This window comes from Mauremys reevesii, linkage group 12, assembly GCF_016161935.1.
Source record: "Mauremys reevesii isolate NIE-2019 linkage group 12, ASM1616193v1, whole genome shotgun sequence".
NCBI lineage: Eukaryota > Metazoa > Chordata > Testudines > Geoemydidae > Mauremys > Mauremys reevesii.
The window spans coordinates 635,612-652,366 of NC_052634.1; the positions used below are offsets into that span (position 1 = coordinate 635,612).

The 16,755-nt window shown below is 45.5% G+C and overlaps 1 long non-coding RNA gene across 1 annotated transcript; it reads right to left on the reverse strand.

Moving 5' to 3' along the window:
* Positions 1–10,375: 10,375 nt before the first annotated feature.
* Positions 10,376–16,602, reverse strand: LOC120375727. The gene is made up of 3 exons (XR_005586705.1): positions 16,477–16,602; positions 15,374–15,424; positions 10,376–10,433 (listed from the first exon to the last, which is right to left on the reverse strand). It is a non-coding gene; the product is annotated as an uncharacterized LOC120375727 (long non-coding RNA).
* Between the last annotated feature and the right edge of the window lie 153 nt (positions 16,603–16,755).

Here is a 16,755-nt window from a genome sequence, read left to right on the forward strand (position 1 = left end):
CCACAAAAGTCGTTTAGGGATTTAGAAGTGCAAACAACGAGCACGAGAGGTGATGTATTGGCTGTGGATCAATCACAACATTGCTAATATGGTAGGAAACCACTTTTCATGCTTGAAATACAAGCCATGCCAGTGGACAGAGCCACTGAGACCTTACCCACTTCCAAAAAGGCCTTATGAGAAGGTAGGCACTGACTTTATCTACCTGGCAATCATAGGATTATTTAATAGTCACAGATTATTATTCCCTGTATTCAGAAATTTGCACACTGCACAGTACTAGTAGTAAGTCAGTAATAGCCAGCATGAAGGAGTATTTTCCAGACAGGGAAATCCACATGAAATCTTTAGCAATAATGGGCCACAATTCTCCAGTGCAGATTTTAGCCAATTTGGCATAAATTGGAATTTTTATCACAAAACAAAGTCCAAATTACCCCCAATTGAATGGATTTGTGGAAAGGTCTATATGGACAGTAAAAAATCTTATGAGAGACTTTTGATAATGGGGGTGATTTGCATAAAGTTTTATTGATTTACTGAAGTACACCTCTAGAGCAGGGGTAGGCAACCTATGGCACGTGTGCCACCTTCTGATTTTGAGTGACACTCACACTGCCCGGGTCCTGGCCACCAGGGCTCTGCATTTTAATTTAATTTTAAATGAAGCTTCTTAAAACATTTAAAAAACCTTATTTACTTTACATACAACAATAGTTTAGTTATATATTATAGACTTATAGAAAGAGACCTTCTAAAAACGTTAAAAAGTATTACTGGCACTCGAAACCTTAAATTAGAGTGAATAAATGAAGACTTGGCACACCACTTCTGAAAGGTTGCCGACCCCTGCTCTAGAGAATGGCTCTTCTTCAGCTCAGCTGTCAATGGGAAGAATGATCTGATCCAATAAATGATAATGTGCTGAAATCTCATGACAATGAAATCATACAGAACATGAAAGAAAATCAGAAGCGGAAGCAGAAATATTATTTTGACAAAAGGGCCCGTGATCTCTCTTCTCTTAGCCCAGGTGATAGAGTGCACCCGAGGACTCACACCTTTAATACTTGGGGCTAATGGGATACCATTAAAGAACAGCTGCATCCAAGAATTTATGTAGTCCAGACAGACCAAGGGCACAAATATTGGCAGAATCGAAGGGATCTAAGAGTAATTCCAGAAAGTTAAAAAACATTGACAGGCAGTAAGAACTCTGGCACTACTGATTGATAATAAACAATGGACAAAGGAGAAACAAGCAACAAGAAAACTCAGCCTCTAATGAAAAGGTGAGATACTGAGAAGATCAGAGAGGGAGATTAAATGTCCTGAAAGACTCAGCTTTACTAGCCTGCCTGGAGAAGGGGTATTTGAGGAATGTGAGTGTTAAAGACTCACTCCAGAGTGACGTGCTGGTAGCTTCCCTCGAGGTAGCTGATACATTGGGTATATGGATCATAGTTTATTGAAATGTACTAGTTGGGTTGAGAATTTAATGGATGTGTTATTGGATAGTTGTTGGCTGCTTATATAAGAGGGTTTTTTTGTTTTTGCTTTGAACGTTAGTTTCTTGGTTTATTCTGCTTTGCACGGCTATTTGGCAGAAGAATTGTATAGAAGGAGACCAGGAGGCGCACAGAGGTGACCGATGGAGTGCAGGCGATGTGTGACGCAAAGCAGAGACGGGCGGGTCATGTAGTCCTCAGGCAAGACAATAGGTGGGCAACCCACATCAGTGACTGGATCCCCAGAGACCACAAGCTGTGAGGGTAATCTAAGCCTCTGACTTCCTGGCTGGTTTAAGCTTCTCTGGGTCTCAGCAGGCTGCAGAACTTTGTCCTCCCTGGTGTCTCATTGACTCTGTTATCTCTTCACAGAAATGGAGCTCTTCAGCCCACCTGTCCTAGGCCCCCAGGACAAGCGCTGACCCCCAAGATAGCCCAGTTGCTTAAACACACCCTCTCCCTCCTTCACACTGCAAGGTGTGAAGCTTCTGGTTAGGGTTTGTCTCTGGAGAAACAGTAACTGTGCAGAAGTAGCACACTTAACAGAGAATAACACCTTAACACTCTTCAAACACAGCAGAGTACAGATCAAACAAAACAATAAACATCTTAAACCACAATATCCGTCACTAGCTCTTCATTTGAGAGTCCTGGGGGGACCATTTGCGGCCAGGAAGGCAGGCAGAGCGTCCCCTGCCTCATGCAGACTTTCTACCTGTTGTGTTGTTTCTCCCTCATGAAGTCGTTGCCCAGCTTGCATGATCACCTTACTCTTTCCTACCCCCACACCTCCTCTTCCTGTCTGGTTCCTCTGTCTATTAAACCTCTCCCGGACATTTGGCCATTTTTTGTTCTGCTTCTATTTTTCCCTACTCCCTTCAGAGGGGTAAAATAAAACTGTTCTCCCACGCATGCAGCTAGTTTTTACTTTCTAGAATAATATTGTGATCAAAGTATTGTCATTTGTTGCGTCTCAGTGCCTCTCAGGCGGGCATGGACAGAGCCCAACAATCAATGTGATTGGTAGCAAAGTCATTTATTTCTCTCCAGCATGCTCTTATATACAATTATGGCAGGCAATCAGGCAATTGCTAATTGGTTAATAAGATACACACAGGCACAGCTATAACTTCATAGGGTAATTGTCATCCTGTACAACTTTCTGATTTATTATCCTGTTTACTGCCTACTGGCAGATGAGAACCAGCCCAAGGCCAGCATCTCACTACACAGTTCACAGCCTAATTAGCCCGTCCTTGAAGCCTAAACAAATCAGCTTCTCACATACCCATCTGCCAAGTTCCCACATCTCCCCCCTTTTCTCAAAATCAAAGCAAGAAAGGGCAATAGCAAAACATTCCCAACTCATAAAATCAATACTACAGTCTACACAAGCCAAAACAAAAAGGCAAATAAAAACACCAGCTGCCTAACTAAACCGTAACAATATCTTCCGCAGTGCCCTGCTCTTACCTATTACATCCCTCCTCCAGATAACATAAGTGGCCCAAGGGGCCAGGAGGGTCCCGCCAAGGTGCGTGCCACACAACAGCAACGGCGGCCACACAAAATAGCAAAATACAAAAGGCAAACAGCAAAAATACACAGCATGCTTAGCATTAAAACAAAACCAAAACCAAATAATATTTCCTTATTCTATAGGGCTCACCTATAACCATGCAATTCTTAACACATAACACCAACAGCACCAAACAAAACAAACATAAAATAACAAGGGTAAAACAAATAGATGGTGTAAATTCTGCAGGGTTCCCCCCTTCTCTATTGCACACCAACCTGTGACAAATTTCTGTTACCAATTCATCCCTCATATGTCAGGTGATCAAACTGACACTGAGGGGGGGGGGGGTTCCTAGAAAAAACACACCATAAACCACATAAAAATCTTCCCTAAAACAACACAACAACAATTCTGGCCAGAAAACAAACACCACAAGACAAAACATAGAACACAAAACATAAATTTTAACTCTGTATGTAAATGCATGGTACATTAAACGCTATTCAGCTGGCATCAATCTTCATTACTTAAAATATACAAATACCCTATTAATTTCAGGCAAAACAGGGGAATTACTTCATCAGTTAAATCATTTACAGTAATACAATTGCATCCTGGCTTGCTTCTGAATTCAAAGCTATTGACAGCTTAAAGTTTTTTACTTTTAACTTCTGCTTTTAAACACAAACAAAAAAAAAATCATCACTTACAATGCCCTTAAAGCCTAATACAATTTTAATTACATAGCACTGTATACATTTTTCAATTAATTTAACAAAATTATTCATAGCCAAACAATTGCAAACTAATTTCTTTGCCTAAATTTATTTACAAACATTTCAAAAATACCAAAAACTTTACTCTTTAGCATCTTTACAAAATTCAACTGCTGTTCCCTCTAGCAACCACAGAATTAACTTTTTACTCTCCTTAAAAATTACTAGCTTGTCTTCCAACAGCCATTTACTAATCCAAATCACCATTCCAAATATTCTCCTGAATATTTGAAATTTCCAAGCTTTTGTCTGTTGCCTGCCCGCCTGGGCCCGATCCTTTTTTCCTCTCCAAGTTCTCTGTCTGTTGCCTGCCCGCCTGGGCCCGATCCTTTTTTCCTCTTGCTAAACCGTCCCGTCCATGGACACTAGCTTGTTCCACAACCAATTAGCTAGAAGGGTGCGCTTCTGAACTAGCCCTCACCCTTCTGATATCTTCTGTGAACAATTATCTGTACTTTCCCACCGTGGGGGCTACATTCTCATGCATATAACTTTAATTACAACAACTACTTTCAACCTATCTATTTTAATATAGGCTACATCAAATATCAAGCAATCTTACAGCTGCCAATATCAGCACATAACACAAAATTTACAAAAATCTAATAAGGCTAACAAAAGCACTTTACAAAAGGTACTTTGGGTCACATAGGCCCAAAGCCATCCTCCTAAATTACCTAGATTTATGCCTAATAACACCATCAACTCCCCCCCTTTGAGAATACTCAACAAACCTTTTGGCTGAGTTTTCTCAAACTCTGAAAACAAAAAACAATTAAGCTCTAGAAAATTGGGGTTAGTAATGGGGGGGGGGGGGTAATATCATTTACAATCCAATTAATATCACATTTCTCAGGCCTTGTCTACACTACAAGACTATTTCGAATCTACTTAAGTCGAATTTGTGGATTCGACCTTATGAAGTCAAATTTGTGTATCCACACTAAATACACTAATTCGAACTTCTGAGTCCACATTAACGGGGCCGGCGTTGACTTTCGAAGCGGTGCACTGTGGGAAGCTATCCCACAGTTCCCGCAGTCCCCGCTGCCCATTGGAATGCTGGGTAGAGCTCGCAATGCCTGCTGGGTGAAAAAATGTGTCGAGGGTGGTTTTGGGTTACTGTCGTCATTGAACCGTCAATCACGCCCTCCCTCCCTGAAAGCGCCGGCGGGAAATCTGTTCGCGCCCTTGTCTGGTCGGTTACAGCGCGGACGCCACAGCACTGCGAGCATGGAGCCCGCTGCGATCATCGCTGCACTTATGGCCGTTGTCAACTCCTCGCACCTTATCGTCCACCTCTGCAACAGTCAGCTGCTGAGAAACCGGGCGAGGAGGCTCTGGCAGCGCGGTGAGGAGAGTGGCACAGACCTCTCAGAAAGCAGGGTAGGCCGCGCAGTGGAGATCATGGTGGCAATGGATCACGTTCATGGTGTGGAACGGCGATTCTGGGCCCGGGAAACAAGCACAGACTGGTGGGACCGCATAGTGCTGCAGGTCTGGGATGACACAGAGTGGCTGCGAAACTTCAGGATGCGTAAGGGCACTTTCCTTGAACTGTGTGACTTGCTGTCCCCTGCCCTGAAGCGCCAGGACACACGCATGCGAGCAGCCCTGAGTGTGCATAAGCGAGTGGCCATAGCTCTCTGGAAACTAGCAACGCCAGACAGCTACCGGTCAGTAGCGAACCACTTTGGCGTGGGCAAATCTACCGTGGGGGTTGCTGTCATTCAAGTAGCCCACGCAATCGTTGAGCAACTGCTCTCAAAGGTAGTGACTCTCGGAAATGTCCAGGTCATCATAGATGGCTTCGCCGCGATGGGATTCCCAAACTGTGGTGGGGCTATAGATGGGACTCACATCCCTATCCTGGCACCAGCCCACCAGGCCAGCGAGTACATTAACCGAAAGGGCTACTTTTCAATGGTGCTGCAAGCTGTGGTGGACCATAGGGGACGTTTTACCAACATCTTCGTCGGGTGGGCGGGCAAGGTTCATGACGCGCGTGTGTTCAGGAACTCTGGTCTGTTTAGACGCCTCCAGGCAGGTACTTTCTTCCCGGACCACAAAATAACGGTTGGGGATGTGCAGATGCCAACAGTGATCCTCGGGGACCCGGCCTACCCACTAATGCCCTGGCTCATGAAGCCCTATACAGGCGCCTTGGACAGTGAGAAGGAACTCTTCAACTACAGGCTGAGCAAGTGCAGAATGGTGGTGGAGTGTGCTTTCGGACGTCTCAAGGGGAGATGGCGGAGCTTACTGACTCGCTCGGACATCAGCGAAAAGAATATCCCCGTAGTTATTGCTGCTTGCTGTGTGCTCCACAATCTCTGTGACAGCAAGGGCGAGACCTTTTTGGCCGCTTGGGAGGTTGAGGCAAATCGCCTGGCTGCTGTTTACGATCAGCCAGACACCCGTGCCGAGAGAATATCCCAGCGGGAAGCGATGTGCATCCGGGAGGCTTTGAAAGCAAGTTTCCTCGCAGAGCAGGGTAACCTGTGACTGTCCACTTGATTTTTAAGAGAGCCTGATCATGGGCCTGTGTCTGTATGTGTTGAGTTAGATCTGAGCTCACAAACCCGGTTCTCCAAGTTTCCCCCACTTCCAAAGCACGTTTTAAAACTAATGAAATGTTACAGTAATTAATAATAAATCTTTCGTTGACTTTGCATTTCTGTTTCTTGGTTGAAACATGGAAGCATTCTGTGCTGGGTTCGGTGTGCACTGATGTACAGACCGCTTGTCCAAAACAGGACGGACAGCCTCCTGCTCCTACATAGGTCTGTGGGGTGGGGGACGGTTTACGGTGGTTGTGCATGTGGGGGGGGGGGTTGCAGGAATGGGTGGGTTTGCAGGAAGGGGCGAGGGGTGCCGTCTTTGGATAGGAGTTTACATGACGGCTGTGGGTTTGGGCGTTGGAAGGGGTGAGGGGTGTGGGGGAAGGGTGAGTATCTGCCCCTGGATGAGGGCTCTTTTTGGGGCTCAGGGCACCGGGGAGGATCGTGGCTACGGTCGAAGTGCATGTTAAGGGAAGCCTGCCTTTACATTCGGGGATGGCAGGCACCAGGACCCTGGACAAGCATACACATCAACGAAAGACCCGGGGCAGCATACACCACACAGACTGACCCTGGTGCCTAGTGACTGCAGTCTGTGTGTGCCCTGCAGTTGACCCTGCACCCAAGTCTGTACCATGGTACTGTGGGCTATGCACTGCAATTACAATTCCCCCCCCCCCACACACAGAAAGTCTTCTGACACGAGAAACGTGACGGAAACAGTGAGTAACAGCAAACCGCTTTTAATAATGTAGTACACAGTGGGGGGTTTAAACTTGGAGTTGGGACTGGGTGATGCTGTAAGGAAAGAACTTGTACAAATTTACAGCGCGAGAGGTGTCTTGAACATTAGCGCTCTGCTGCGGTGCAGTGACAGTTCTCACGGCCCCTACCGCCCCTCCTTCTTGTAACTTTGGGTGAGGGGGGGACAGGACTTCTTGGCGTTGGAGGGCGGTTGCAGATGCAGTGCAGGGGGGCTCTCTCCTCCTGCCTGCGGTCCTGCAGAACATCTACAAGGCGCCGGAGCGTGTCCGTTTGCTCCCTCATTAGACCAAGCAGCGTTTGAGTCGCCTGCTGGTCTTCCTATAGACCGCCGGGATCTAGCTTGGAGACGGATAGAGAGCTCTTTAATGTTTTTAAGGAGGTAAATACTAATAGGAACTGCTTGATCATGGGGGACTTTAACTTCCCGGATATAGATTGGGAAACAAATGCTAGTAATAATACTAGGGCTCAGCTTTTCCTAGACTTGATAGCTAATGAATTCCTTCATCAAGTGGTTGCTGAACCGACGAGGGGGGATGCCATTTTAGATTTGATTTTGGTGAATAACGAGGACCTTGTTGAGGAAATTGTTGTAGGGGACAACCTTGGCTCGAGTGATCATGAGCTAATTCGTTTTAAAATAAATGGGAGGATAATCAATACTGCATCTGAGACTAGGGTTTACGATTTCAAAAGGGCTAACTTTACTAAATTAAGGCGACTAGTTAGGGAAGTGGACTGGACTAACATATTTAGGGATCTAAAGGCAGATGACGCCTGGGGTTACTTCAGGTTGAAGTTGCAGGAGTTGTCAGAGGCATGTATCCCGAGAAGGGGAAAACGGCTCGTAGGTAGCAGTTTTAGACCGAGCTGGATGAGCAAGCGTCTTAGAGGGGTCATTAAGAAAAAACAGAAAGCATACCAGGAGTGGAAAATGGGAGGGATCAGCAAAGAAACCTACCTTATTGAGGTCAGAGGGTGTAGGGAAGCAGTGAGAAAGGCAAAGCGACGGGTGGAGATGGACCTAGCGAAGGGGATTAAAACCAATAGCAAACGTTTTTTTAGCCATATAAATAGGAAGAAAACCAAAAAGGAAGAAGTGGGACCGCTTAAAACTTTAAACGGAGTGGAGATTAGGGATAATCTTGGAATGGCACAATATCTGAATGAATATTTTGCCTCGGTCTTTAATGAGGCTAATGAAGGGCTAGGGAATAGTGATAGAGGGACCGATGGGAATGAAGATATGGGGGTAGACATTACGGTATCTGAGGTAGAAGCCAAACTTGAACAGCTTAACGGAAGTAAATCGGGGGGCCCGGATAATCTTCATCCTAGAATACTAAGGGAACTGGCGAGTGATATTGCTAGCCCGTTAGCGATAATTTTTAATAAATCTCTAAATTCGGGGATTGTACCGTTTGACTGGAGATTAGCTAATGTAGTTCCTATATTCAAGAAGGGGAAAAAAAGTGACCGGGTAACTACAGGCCTGTTAGTTTAACATCTGTAGTATGCAAAGTCATGGAAAAATCTTAAAAGAGAGTGGTTATGGACCTTGAGGCCGATGGCAACTGGGATAAATTACAGCATGGATTTACGAAGGTAGATCGTGCCAAACCAACCTGATCTCCTTCTTTGAGAAAGTAACAGATTTTTTAGACAAGGGAAATGCGGTGGATCTAATATATCTGGATTTCAGTAAGGCGTTTGATACGGTACCGCATGAAGAATTACTGGTTAAATTGGAAAAGATGGGGATCAAAATGAAAATCCAGAGGTGGATAAGGAGCTGGTTAAAGGGGAGACTGCAGAGGGTCGTATTGAAGGGGAACTGTCAGGTTGGAGGGGGGTTACCAGTGGAGTTCCTCAAGGTTCGGTTTTGGGTCCGATTTTATTCAATCTATTTATTGCTGACCTGGGAACCAAGAGTAGGAGTGGGCTGATAAAGTTTGCGGATGACACCAAGTTGGGAGGTATTGCCAATTCGGAAAAGGATCGGGATATCCTCCAGGGAGATTTGGATGACCTGGTAAACTGGAGTATTAGTAACAGGATGAAATTCAATAGTGAGAAGTGTAAGGTAATGCATTTAGGGATGACTAACAAGAATTTTAGTTATAAGCTAGGGACGCACCAGTTGGAAGTAACAGAGGAGGAGAAGGACCTAGGAGTCCTGGTTGATCGTAGGATGACTATGAGTAGGCAATGTGATGTGGCCGTTAAAAAAGCTAATGCGGTCTTGGGATGCATTAGGCGAGGTATTTCTAGTAGGGACAAGGAGGTGCTAGTCCCGTTATATAAGGCGTTGGTGAGACCTCATTTGGAGTATTGTGTGCAGTTTTGGTCTCCCATGTTTAAGAAGGATGAATTCAAACTGGAACGGGTACAAAGAAGGGCCACTAGAATGATCCGAGGAATGGAAGGTCTGTCGTATGAAAGGAGACTTGAGGAGCTCGGTTTGTTTTCCTTAACCAAAAGAAGGATAAGAGGAGATATGATTGCACTCTTTAAATATATCAGAGGGATAAATACCAGGGAAGGAGAGGAATTATTTCAGCTCAGTGCTAATGTGGACACGAGGACAAACGGATATAAGTTGTCAGTCAGGAAATTCAGGCTTGAAATTAGACGAAGGTTTCTAACCATCAGGGGAGTGCAATACTGGAACAGCCTACCGAGGGAAACAGTGGGGGCGAAGGACCTCCATGACTTTAAGATTAAGCTAGATAAGTTCATGGAGGAGATGGTATGATAGGATAACAGGCTTAGTCAATAGGTCAATTAAGTGCCACACTGGTAAATTGTACAATGGGTCAATGATATGATATAACCTTTTTCCAGAGGGTATGGCTGGAGAGTCTTGCCCGCATGCTCGGGGTTCAGCTGACCGCCATATTTGGGGTCGGGAAGGAATTTTCCTCCAGGGAAGATTGGGAGTGGCCCTGGAGGTTTTTCGCCTTCCTCCGAAGCATGGGGCAGGGGTCGCTAGCTAAAGGAGTGGGTGGATCGGCTTATGTGGCCTGCATCTTGCAGGAGGTCAGACTAGATGATCATAATGGTCCCTTCTGATCTTGAATTCTATGATTCTATGATTCCTGCCGCCACCTATCCTCCCGTTCGATGTGTGTGCGATGCTGCTGACACAGGGTCTCCCTCCACTGTCTCTGCTCTGCCGCCTCCGCTCTGGAGCAGGCCATCAGTTCCTGGAACATGTCGTCCCTAGTCTTTTTCTTTCGCCGTCTAATCTGAGCCAGCCTCTGCGAGGGGGATGCCGGGGCAGTCCGGGAAAGAGCCGAAGCTGTGTGATGCGAAAAAGTAGGTGATTTCCTTGAACACATACATGTTTGCCAACAGTGAACACAGTCTAGTCAGTTTCAGTTAACAAGACCAAAGAGGGCACCAAGTCTCAGGAGATCTCAGAACTAGTCCGAGATTTCAGAATACGCTCTCATTGGCGGCGCCATTGCACTGGAGAGCGCACAAGCGAGGAAAGACAGCTGCATCCCTCTTGCACAAAGTCCTGGTAAGCCTTACAGTACATACTGCTTATCAGTTAGTGGTTAGCTGTGCTCTCCTGCTAAAGGCAATGTGCAAAGCAGAAAGGATGAGCCTTTTGCAGCCCCTCCCGCCAGTGCACGGGAACGATAAATGGATGCTTGTTCTCTGTGGCCTCTCGCACGTGGCTGTTAGGCGAGCGTCATTGTTATGCAACCTAATTTTAAACCATTAACAATAGTAACACTACACTAATTGCCCTACTTAGATGCAGTATTTGTAGAACGAGATCACCCTGAGGCGGGTCACTCGTGCCCAGAAAGACAGGATGTTACGGGACGCACTGCACAGACCAGGACCATATGCAGCAATGCTAGTAGAGGCGATGATTCCTCTGTATATTCGGATGTCCTGGCGTGGAAGAGTCTGCTTCCACGGAGCGCCCAACAAGGCACCTCTTCCGACGAACCTCATGCGGAGGCTTTGCGAGGAACTGAATGACACCTTCGTGGAATTGTCGATAGAGGATTATTATTCTATCCCCATTTGTGTGGACCTTCTTTTCATATAGTTTAATATTTAGAATTTTGTAAATACTGTTTCTATTTTTTCTATAACAATGTTATAAAAAATAAATGTTTATACGTGTGTAGCACTTACCGCCTGATCCTTCCCCTGATTCCGAGTCCGGGTTAACGGCAGGGGAGGGTTGGTAGGGGATCTCTGTGAGGGTGATGAAGAGATCCTGGCTGTCAGGGAAAGCGGGAGTGTGTTCGCTGTCGCCTGCGCCGTCCTCAAAAGACCCTTCCTCATCTTCCCCATCGGCGAACATCGAGGAGGAACTGTCCCGGTACACTATTCCGTCCTCGGAGTCCACCGTCACTGGTGGGGCAGTTGTGGCAGACCCACCTAGAATGGCATGCAGTGCCTCGTAGAAGTGGCATGTCTGGGACTGTGCTCCGGAGCGTCCGTTTGCCGCTCTGACTTTTTGATACCCTTGTCTTAGGTCCTTGACTTTCACGCGGCACTGCATCGCATCCCGGCTGTATCCTTTGTCTTTCATGGCTTTAGAGACCTTCTCGAAGGTCTTCGCGTTCCGCTTGCTGGAGCGCAGCTCCGAGAGCACAGACTCCTCGCCCCACACAGCGATCAGATCCATGACTTCCCTGTCGGTCCATGCTGGGGACCTCTTTCTATTCTGGGATTGCCCGGACTCCTCTGCTGGAGAGCTCTGCATCGTTGCAGGTGCTGCGGAGCTCGCCCCGATGTGCAACCAGGACGTCAGATTCAAACTGCCCAGACAGGAAAATGAATTCAAATTTTCGCGGGTCATTTCCTGTGTGGCTGGCCAGAGAATCCAAGCTCGGACTGCTGTCCAGAGCGTCAACAGAGTGGTGCAGTGTGGGATAGCTCCCGGAGCTACTAAGTTCGATTAGCATCCACACCAAGCCTAATTCGAGCTAGCCATGTCAAATTTAGCGTTACTCCACCTGCCGGGGTGGAGTACCAAATTTGAACTAAAGAGCCCTCTAGTTCGAATTAAATGGCTTCCTGGTGTGGACGGTTGAGCGGTTAGTTCGAATTAACGCTGCTAAATTCGAATTAAAGTCCTAGTGTAGACCAGGCCTCAGCAGGAGTCCCAAATTTCTTCCTGCCAGTGTATAATTCTTTGTTTCTTCACCAGGGTCAGTTCTCAATGTCCTTTTAGTCAGGAATTTCTGGACTTTGGCAATGTCAATGATATGAGTGTTTTTTCTTCTTTTCCACCACCGTCGTGGTTCAGCTTCTATGGGGGAAATTATCAGGACATTATTCTGTAGTGGTTTTGCTTCTTTCAAAAAAAAAAAAAAAATCCAATAACACAATGGGGGCTGCAGCGGACAAGGGAGAGGTTAGCCAGCACGTCACCTTGTCCTTATTTCCTGCTATTTAGAAGCACAATGAAGCTAGAAAAAAAAAATAGGCCAATCATCAGCAGTAGAATTCTTCTGATGTGAAGGGGTCTTTTTGCAGTAAAAATCATGGGTCCAAGCAGTCAGTCTCCTGGTTCCAAGACTCCTGGTTCCAGGGCTGCTAGGATCTTTGGGCAGCTCTTCCATACCTGTGAGAAGAGACAGCTAACACATTCCGTTAGTGCCTGGCAGGGTTTTGCAGCTCTCATTAGCTTTTTTGGGCCCAGTCAAGCCCCCCTTTGTCTAGGCTGTCCGCCAAGTCTTAGCTGTGCCGTGTCCTTGACTGGGGCCAGAAAAGAATGAGCTTTCTTCGGTTAACTCATTCTGTTCTTTTCCCTTCCCTGCTTGGCTTCTTTTAATCTGTGCATCCTGTGTCAGAACACCCAGCTGTTGCTGCTCATACCGGAGAAGCATAACGATTTTCTCGGCATTGTCCCAGGCTTAGACCAGCCAGCGTAGGACACCTTCTCCAGGCTCCTGCCAAAACAACTTACTTGCTTGTAGGTCCGAACGACCTCCGGGGCCACGGCACGAGCCTCTGCCTGCGCCGTGCACTCCAACGTCTTCCCGTCCAGGGCTCGCTTCCAGCGGAGCACCTCCTCGTCCTGTGCCCGAAGGGCGGTTAGGAGGAGCCTCTCCAGCTCCCCCTCTTTCCTTAATAAGTGAGGTAGTGCAGCAGGGGAGATTCTTTCCCCCTGTCGGTTCATAATGTGCAATAAAGGCTTCTGTGTTATCTTTTCTTCAGCTGATACAGCGGTTCCCATGTTAGCCACTCTGCCCTTCTCCTCCGCGACTTATAGCCGCCCTTCTCCTCCGTGACTTATAGCCGCCGCTTTTCTCCGCAACTTATAGCCGCCCTTCTCCGCCGCGACTTATAGCCGCTCTCCTCTGGGCTCAGGTGCGCCTCTCTTTTCGGACGCCCGGGGGCTTCTCCAGCACTCCCCACCGCAGCTCCTCCGCCTGGAACAGGCCACCGACACTATCATCATTCGATTCAAATCACGTCGGGGTCACCATTTGTTGCGTCTCAGTGCCTCTCAGGCGGGCATGGACAGAGCCCAACAATCAATGTGATTGGTAGCAAAGTCATTTATTTCTCTCCAGCATGCTCTTATATACAATTATGGCAGGCAATCAGGCAATTGCTAATTGGTTAATAAGATACACACAGGCACAGCTATAACTTCATAGGGTAATTGTCATCCTGTACAACTTTCTGATTTATTATCCTGTTTACTGCCTACTGGCAGATGAGAACCAGCCCAAGGCCAGCATCTCACTACACAGTTCACAGCCTAATTAGCCCGTCCTTGAAGCCTAAACAAATCAGCTTCTCACATACCCATCTGCCAAGTTCCCACAGTCATTAACTTTAAATATTTTCTACTGTCCTCAGTATGAGGAAGACATGCTGTCATGCTGGTAAGACATGATGGATACACATACATCTAGGCATTCATGATACAGCATCTTTCATAATAATAATTAATAATATCATCCAGAATTCATAAATTTGTACTGACAGATTCCCAAATTATCACATCTGTACATCCCATTTGCACTCTGAATTATCCACAGAAGTTTTCACAGTTAAGTTAAATAATACCCCAGGGGCTACCAGCCTCCACCAGACAACATCTACTACACAGGGTTAGCCTTTTGGCCTGCAGGACCTCAGTAAAAAGAAAAAAGGTTAAGCAATATTTTCACTTTCTTGTTCCATCACCACAGTCTGGCTGGTGCAACAGTAAAAAGAATAGGAGTATTTGTGGCACCTTAGAGACTAATAAATTTATTTGAGCATAAGCTTTCTGGACTCACCAGCGTCACTGCCAGAGGAAAAGGCTGAGAGGGCCTGTGAATTCTGGAGTCAGCACAGAACACTATACTACTGATTATTTTAACAAGGGATTCCCACAATTTTTTCCCCATGTACCAGGATGAGCCCATGGACAGACTGGGTGAGAGACTGGTGAATCCATTTACGTCCTTATTTAAATAAAGCTCATGAAGAAGGCAGGACTACTGGGCATCCAATGTGTATGAAGTGCATTTAGCTAGAAACATACTTTATTTCCGAAAAAAACATACTATGTTGATTAGCAGAACACAATACATGGAAATAAATAATCCCTGGCAGGGATACGTTAGCAGTATCCAGAGAGGGGATGACTCCCTCTGCAGCAGGAAAATCAACTCTCCATGCACTTTGGCATCAGAATAACAGAAAGGGGTCCCAAGAGTTTCCTCCAGCACATCACTGGCACAGAACTGCAAGGCCCTCCAGCACCTACCGTACTTATGCCTGAGGCCAACCCTTATCAAATACAAGGCTCTGTGGGTGAAAGTTTCAGATATAGTACTCAAGGCCAGCCCTTGACCAAATGGTGCCCCAGGTGAGAAATGTCTCCAGCGCCGTCCCCCCCCTCCATTTGTTAAACTTCTGAATACCTTATTTTTTATTGTATTTGTAGCCCATTTCATGAGTGTGATGCATAATTTGCATCCATGATTTATCCCTGTCATACAAGATTGACCGGTGACGCCCCGCCCCTTATATACCCATGAGGGCATGGCTAACATTCTAGGAGGTTCAGCGAGATTCTACAAAGGTCCAGAACATTCTAGGAGGTTAGTGAACAATTAAACTACATACAGAATACCTGACACATTTTACTTCTAGCATTCTATTTTCCCTTTTGTTACCAACAACAAAAACAGCACCCCAAGCCTGGTGCCCCAGCAGTCGACTGGGTCGCCTGCCCCTACATTTGGCCCTGATAGTACTTACAAATCTGCTTTTCCTGTGTTCCCTGATGTCTTCAGAGGTTTCTTCCTGGTCCTGCCATACACAATTAAACATTTATAGTTTGAATGTTAATTTTTTGGTACTTTATTGACTAATGATGTGATAGTGTCTTAGTAACTAATGGTTTAAAAGCCACAATGCAGCTAAAAGTAATTAAAGTGCTAATTGGTTAAGTGGGAGAGCATGAAATGAAGGCATAAGGCATAGAGAAAAAGTTTGTGTTGAGATCATAACAGCTATAAGTGCAGACAAATGTAAGAATAAATAAAAATAATCCTGAATTCTAAAATGGTTTGTTGCAATAGTTATAACAAATTAAGTAGTGAGAGTGATGGACATATGAACTGGTGTACTAAGTTTAAATACTTTGGGAATATATCCAAATTATTTTGCTTACTAAATTACTGTTTTCTTTCTATTTTGCAACTAAATGTACTATTAAGACAAGTTTTCCTTTTAAATAATCTAATTTTTAAAACTGATTTTTCCTTCATGTTCAACAGTGAGCTGCAGTTTGCAAATTATTTTTTTTCCATTAGCATTCAATATTTTTTCCAGCTGAGATTAAATATAGGGTGGGAGTAGTAAATCTTAAATATTTTTGTCCTTTGTAAAATATTTGTTGCCACAATTGTTCATTTCTAATTAAGGACAGAAGGAAAGTCTTGGTCAGCTGATCCTTATAACTGAGACAATAACTTGCTGTACTATTAATTTGAGTAGTCTTAACCAATGGTTTTGTTGTCTAACTCTTACTTCTATTTGACTCACTCTAAAGTTACCTTAATAGAATTATTTCAGGCTAGCCAGGAATAGTTTCACTATCTCATAATTACTATTGGTGTAGAAATTAGACTTTTAACTCTGCTTTCATTTGTAAAGTCGCTAATTTTCAAACTGTCACAACGGAGGAAACAGTCACACTAAGTCTGGCTCTAAATCTGTTAGAATAGCACCCGAAATTCGGATTTGGATGAAAGGATGATTTTTTAAAAAAAGCCATTTTTATATTTCTGCAAGGAAGATTAATGAAGAGGGGGTAGGGGGTCGCTTGACTGAGAAGATGTACCAAGTCACTGTCTCACCTGGAGGACCACTCGCTCCCTCGTCTTGGGTTAATGCCAAGGCAGCTGTTTGAAGTCTCTCAGGACTGATTTTACAGGGGTTCACAGGGATACTGACATCGCCTTCGGTTTATTGCTGAGAATCGCTGATGGAGGGAGGAGAGCTGCGGAGGCTCCTCTAAAGCCGCCGTTTAACGCTACTTAATTTATTAATGAATGCAACAGAAGGGGGCTGGCTAGGCGCTGTTACGACGCGTAAATTCTCGCTTCCCTGCTTGTGAAACTCCCTCACGCCTCGGG